We start from the raw sequence: 6,804 nt of genomic DNA, 5'->3' as shown, positions 1-6,804 counted from the left end.
TTCACAGGGGGGGCAAAGTTGAAATCTGGTATTGAAGTTGCGGTCCAAACTCAATATTCATTGTTTCTTAAATGGTCTAAAATTGTGTACACACTAGGGGTGTAACGGTACACAAAAATCACGGTTCGGTACGTACCTCGGTTTTAGGGTCACGATTCGGTATATTTTTGGTACAGTATATATGGGAACGGAATAGAAAACCATTTTCTTCCTCAGCACGTTATAAATGTCACCAAAATATTGTCAAAATACAAACGAAAAAAAAAGAAATACATTCAACCTGCTACTTTGGGTAGGAGATTTCATCAGTGTAAGAAATAGTACTTTCTCCTCAAGGTTTCACAAAGACCAAGCCTCTACACCTGATTTTTCTCTCAGGGTTCTGCACGAGCCTCTGCATGTAGTGGCAGCATAATGTAAAAACATGAACATGATGGTACCTTAAATGTACCTCCTGAACATATTCTGTTGTATGAGTGGGAGATGTTACATTGGCCTCTGCCCACTTAAGTTCCTATGACATTTCATGTTCACGTCATGTTACTATATATTAATGGTCTGTGTATGTGGGCCAACTATAACACACATTTGAAATGATCTCGCAAGCCAAAAAAAATGACCCTGTGGGCCAGATTTGTCCTCCAGGCCTGAGTTTGACATCCCTGGTCAACAGGGAGGATGTAGCAGAGTTTCTCTACGTCAAAGAAGGTGGCGCTAACAAGAAGGGAAGGCTAATAAAACGTCCCATAGCAACATTCCACCCCATGATTTTCGGCCATGGCCGCCATTCCGGAATGAATATCGGACAAAATACGTTGAAATGAATTGGGAATGTATACAGGATTTCTATATAATATGGTAAACATAAATTTATGTAGCTATAGGAAATTCTTCATTTATGAATGCTTATACCATCTCATGTGTTTTTTCGGCACAATCAGTGCAGAACTTAGTTATTTATAAGGCTAAAGTGGCCAAAGTAGCTATATTATGCTAACTTTAGCATTAGATCCGCGGTCTTTCCTATGGCAAAGAACGTTGCTATGGCAACTGGTCATAACAAAGTGGCGTAGGTGACTGCCTGTTCATTCCAGAATGGCGGATTTGACTCAAAACGGACTCAAAACGCCCCCTACTGAGTGTTTCCCATAAGGACCTGACCTTCACTTCTTGTTAGATCGACTTTCTTTGTTTTCGTTCTTTTTAGCATCTCTGGGTGTATCACTGTCGCAGCTGCCTTGTGGAATTGGGTACAATTGCATATTGTGTGGACATATTATTGTTTACTGTATACCATATGTCTAGCTACAGTAGCCTATCTACTAAAATACATGGAGTCGACTGTGTAATTGTTTTTATTCAGATGGTTGAACCCAGGGCTTGAAAACAAAATTAAATTGGATTGAGTCTAGCGGACGGCGAAGTGAACGTAGGCTACAAACGAATATAGCTTTTTTTTTCCCTGACATAGGCTATGCTTTTGTGAAATTTTATAAAATATACAGAGAACAAAAAAACCCTTATTAACCGGTTTTGTGGATTTCAGAATAACGTTTCTGTTCCGGATCAGTTGAATACCATTTCGTTTTCGTTTTCGTTTCCGTTCCTCGCAAAATTTTCTTCGATTTCGGTTTCCGCTTTCAATCCTTGAACCGGTTCAGAGCCCTAGTTGAGCCGCTGCATTGCTGTTGCATGCATAGGCTTTTGTCATATACTGTACCACTAATAATGAAAAACAAGTCCATGCCAATAAATGATTATTGATCTGCAATTAGGCTTATTGTTGGTATGAATATGGGTCAAGGGTTTTCAAAGTTGGGGCCAAGGACCCCTACAGTAGGGGGCTGCGGCAGGTACACAAAAAATAGGCCGAACAATATTCTCATTAGTTAACTGCATTATAATAATGCATTGCATCTCTGAACATTACTACTATTATCGTTATTATTTCATACAGTATATCCCAGTGGGGCACTGCCTCACAGACCTAGACTAGTTGTTGTGACAGGGGGTGTGCTGGCAAAAAAATTGTATTGCATGACTCATGTAAGGGAACCCTGAGATGAAATCTACCAGCATATGGGGGGCCTTGGCTGAAATTTATCAGCACTGTATATGGGAGCCTTGTCATGGTAAAGTCTGGAAACGCCTGGTGTAGCTAACATAACACATCTTTGTCTCTGTATACAACGGTCACTTTTTCAGTGTACATATGAGGTTTGAGGGTTTTGTTTGTAAAACCAAACTTCTGAAAATGATTGTAAAGCAAGTACCGTCAGTCTTCTTTTTTATCATTGAGTCTAGTTTGGCCCTACAATATTCTATGAGATCATATCTACGATATTCTATGGGTTTCCTTTTCTGCTTCACAATGCAGTTCCTTTGTTACTTGTACTTGGTACTTGTAGACAAAGGCCTTTACAGTGCCATTAAATACACTCTAATTATGAGTTATAAACTAAGATGTTGATTATTTCAGTGACCCGGCCAATGGTACACCTTTAATGCAGAATACCTCATAGCAATGCTAACTGCAGTAACAAACATGAATTATTCAAAATAGCCTACCATAGCGAATCTAAGGATAGGCTACTGCTCTGCTGTCCCACCATTTCAAAGAGAAAACGTTTGCTGCTACAGTTCTTGGTCATCATTAGTATTAGGCCTATGTATCACAACTAGATCTTCATGTTATCAACATCAGCACCATCAAAATATTGCCTCAGTCAGCATGCTGAATGTGTATCACAGGTGTCTGCCTAAAAATAGGCAGGCCTATGTTTTAGGTGAGTGTGCAACACGGTTAAGCCCTGCTGCCTCACTTAAACTTTTGAGACCGGGTCTAAAACCAAGTTTCAAGCACTTATACTAATTCATTTGCTTCTGTTTTATTGTTTACTGTTTTACTGTTTATTGTGAATATTTCATTGGCAGCGCTACAGGCTGTAATGGTAGATTAGTTCAGTTTTGGAAAGAGTTATTCTGATTGTGGGAGAGGTAGCCTACGTTTACATTTTCTTTCTGTAAACGTGGTAGGTTGCACACCTTGTCTCTACACGACCTACCACAACGGGAGGGGAGTACTACACGATTGCGGCAAGGCTGCCTTCGAAAAACCTCTTGTACGTGACGCAGTTTTCAAGCAAGTTTAGAACTCTACTGTACTTGAAGGCGCCGCAGTGTGCATTATTAACAAGCCAAGGAGCTATTGGCTGCGACGAATCGTATTCCAATGCCACTCAAACTGACGTGGGTCGTTTTTGAGACATTTTTAAAAAGACAAATCACTACCTCGTCGCAGACCGTGCTTAACGGGCTTGGGAGAAGTCTACTGTACCAACATTAAGCCCACTGCAGTGATATTGGATAGGCATGCTCCTTGGTTAGACTGCTGAAAATATTGCTATTCAGTAGCCTCAATTTCAGGACTTTATGAAGGCTGAAAGTTTCATCTGTGGAGGTAGACATTGCAGTGGCGAGTTACACCATATTTGATAAATAAAAAAAATACTAGCAGACCAGTTATCGATCCCACACAAACGTGAAAGGAGTTATTGACACGCAACTGTCAACCTGCGTGTCAACCATGCACACTATACCTACAAGTAGCCTAAATTAGCTGAGAAATTCAACTTCAACCTAGCCTACAGTGCATGCTAAGACTAGTTCACCAAAAGAAAATAAGCTGCAAATGTCAACCTGTCAATCACAGATTCACAGTCTTTCAAATGAATATAGAACACATGCTAACTATGTGGGCTCACTTCGCTAATCTAAGAAGGCTAGTTCTACCAAGGTGGAGAAAGTTGTGCACGTGCACCCACGGGCTCCTGGCACTCACCGCGTTCGATGTGTGCCCTGGCAGCTTGCAGCTGGTGCTCCGTGGCTATCTCACCAATCACGATAAGCATGTAGTGGCCTCTTCGACAGAAGGGTGGTCCACGCCGCCGTCGCTGTCCATGGTGCTGGAACCGGCCCTCGTTGGAGCCAAACTGCGAACCATCCTCATCTTCCTCCACAGCTTCCAACGCACCCCGGGACTGCATCTCCATGGCAACTCCACGGCGGGACGACATCCGTCCCAAATCAATCTCCATGACAACTACTTTTTACATGCGGGCAGAGGGTGCACAGTGCAGCCAGACAGGCAGGTCTCATGTCAGCACGACGCTGCTGAAATTTGGATATATTTACTTCGCCGTGATTGGTCGAAATGCACATGCAGCCGAGTGATGTCACTGGGCATGCCTGAAGCGTAAATCTGGAGAGCTGTAGCTGCACTATGAATATAGTATCAGTTTAAAAAATATCACAATAACAAAGTGAAGGGGCATGCTTACATCTTATTATTGGGAAGCATTGAACACACTGCCCCTTACTCAAGATCAATTTTCCAAATAGAGAGAGAGAGAGAGAGAGAGAGAGAGAGAGAGAGAGAGAGAGAGAGAGAGAGAGAGAGAGAGAGAGAGAGATTACCCAGAAACACTGGGTAATCAAGAGAGGAAGCACTTCTGTACATGTAAAGGTTAATTGTCAGAGGCACATTTATGGTTCCTTTTTTGGTGTATCCACAATATGAAATGCGTAGGCTACTTATATTACACTAGGCTAACTACGCCTAGCCCTACCTATGACGATTTAGAAGGGTGATAAAAGTAAGTGATCTTGATTTTAGATAAACTGACTAGATTCGGTCATCCCATTTGCCTCACCTCCACAGCTTGAACATGTGTACACATAGGTGTGTGTGTGTGTGTGTGTGTGTGTGTGTGTGTGTGTGTGTGTGTGTGTGTGTGTGTGTGTGTGTGTGTGTGTGTGTGTGTGTGTGTGTGTGTGTGTGTGTGTGTGTGTGTGTGTGTGTGTGTGTGTGTGCAACAGCTCCCATGGCATTTCTCTCATATTGCTGGTCATTTCAGTAGCCTACACCTTTAAAACACAATACACCAAGTCAATGATAGTGTCAGCAATGCTAATGCTAGTGTCAGTATTGGATTAGAAGTAAAGAGAAAGCCATGGAGTGCTCTGGCAGCATCTTGATGAATGCTTCCTACGACATGATTGTTATGCCTGTCAAGACAGGATTTGTCAATTCATCACTTCAGTCAAGATTCTGAGGACTCGGCCCCATTCCAATGTCAAATTGGAGTCGAATGTCAATTGTCAAAACATGTGTTTTCCCCTTGGGGTTCTCGCCAAGATACATGACAGCTGATTAGATGGTGAAGTGCATATATTACTCCTCCCACTTGTAATGTCATCAAGGTCTTGTACCCGATGTGAATGTGGATTTTTCCAGTCAGATTCACAGCACATTCTGTTCTCCGGACTACTCCTGAATCACACATTGCATTACTATGAGGCTCCACTGAAGTATGCCAAACCTGTTACACTGTACATGTTTAATATAAACATCTGTAAAAGCAAATCTCCCATTCTCAGCCTATGAGGTCTGTTGATAGGACAGTGCCCACTAAGAGGCTCTTCTGAAGAACACCCAATATGCTATATCTGTAAATCTGTATATTATAAACATCCTTAGAAGTACATATCACATTCTCAATATACAGTATGAGGTCTGTAAGGTTCCCTAATTTAAGGAACACAGGCTCATCTGAGCTTCACCATATCTGTTATATGTTTATTACAAACATCCTCACAAGTGCATATCACATCCTCCACATAGGCTATGAGGTACGTTCTTCTGAGAAGTATTCACTGCATTCCCAGAAGTATTCACCGCATCCCTTCTCTAAGAAGAACCTGCCTCAATCAGCTCGTCTCCCCAATGACCTTGCACCAGCAGTTCACATGTGCTAAAAATAGGCTACATCTACTGTGGTAGATAAACCCATGGCTGGGCTGTGTAGGCAATGATTGGAAGCAAGCGTGACATTTACACAGTCCTCTTGACCTCGCTGACAACATGTCAATTAAAAATTTAGAACTATGTGCATATGCTAATAAGTGTAGAATGGCATAAAAAACAGGCTTGATGATTGGTTTCACAATAGCAATGAGAATGTTTTCTGTAAACATGTGGTGTGTAGGTGTGGTGGTGGTGGTGGTGGTGGTGGTGGTGGTCATTAATATGAGAATTGGTATGACATTCACACAGTCCTGACCCTTGCTCACATCAAGTCGATACATAACAAACAGGATTGAATGGTAAGAAATTGTGTGAAGAATGAAGAGAGAAGAGTGGAGAGGGAAAAGTAAAAATGGCTCATGGTTGGTTTCACAACTGCAGCAGGGGGCTGAGACAGCATTGGTGGAATACTTGCTGGGGGGTTGGGGGAGGAGAATGAATTGTAAATGCATGGTGCATGAAAAGCACACACACGGAGAGGATGGTGTATTGAGTAAAAGGATAACAGATATAGTGTAGGATTGCAGATCTGTTAAAAGATAGCAAATTGTGTAGGCTAATAATAAGAGCAAATTAATTTAAAAGATTGTAATCTTCACATCAAGAACACATGACAACATTGCAGTACAGTTTAGCTGACAGCGGCCAGTGTGTGTGTGTGTGTGCGTGTGTGTGTGTGTGTGTGTGTGCGTGCGTGCGTGCGTGTGTGTGTGTGTGTGTGTGTGTGTGTGTGTGTGTGTGTGTGTGTGTGTGTGTGTGTGGCATGCACACGTGCACGTGTGAGTGTTTGGGTGTGTAGTATGTATTGGGGGGTTAGGGGGGTTATAGGCATCCATGTGTAGCATAATAGTGGTCAGCGACACTTAGCCTAGGAGAAGATACAATGCTAACTTGCAATAAAATCCATAGAAGTTACATATGTTCGGGCATGACAGGGT

The sequence above is a fragment of the Engraulis encrasicolus genome, chromosome 4 (genome assembly GCF_034702125.1).
Source record: "Engraulis encrasicolus isolate BLACKSEA-1 chromosome 4, IST_EnEncr_1.0, whole genome shotgun sequence".
Taxonomy (NCBI): Eukaryota; Metazoa; Chordata; class Actinopteri; order Clupeiformes; family Engraulidae; genus Engraulis; species Engraulis encrasicolus.
This window is presented reverse-complemented; position numbering follows the sequence as displayed.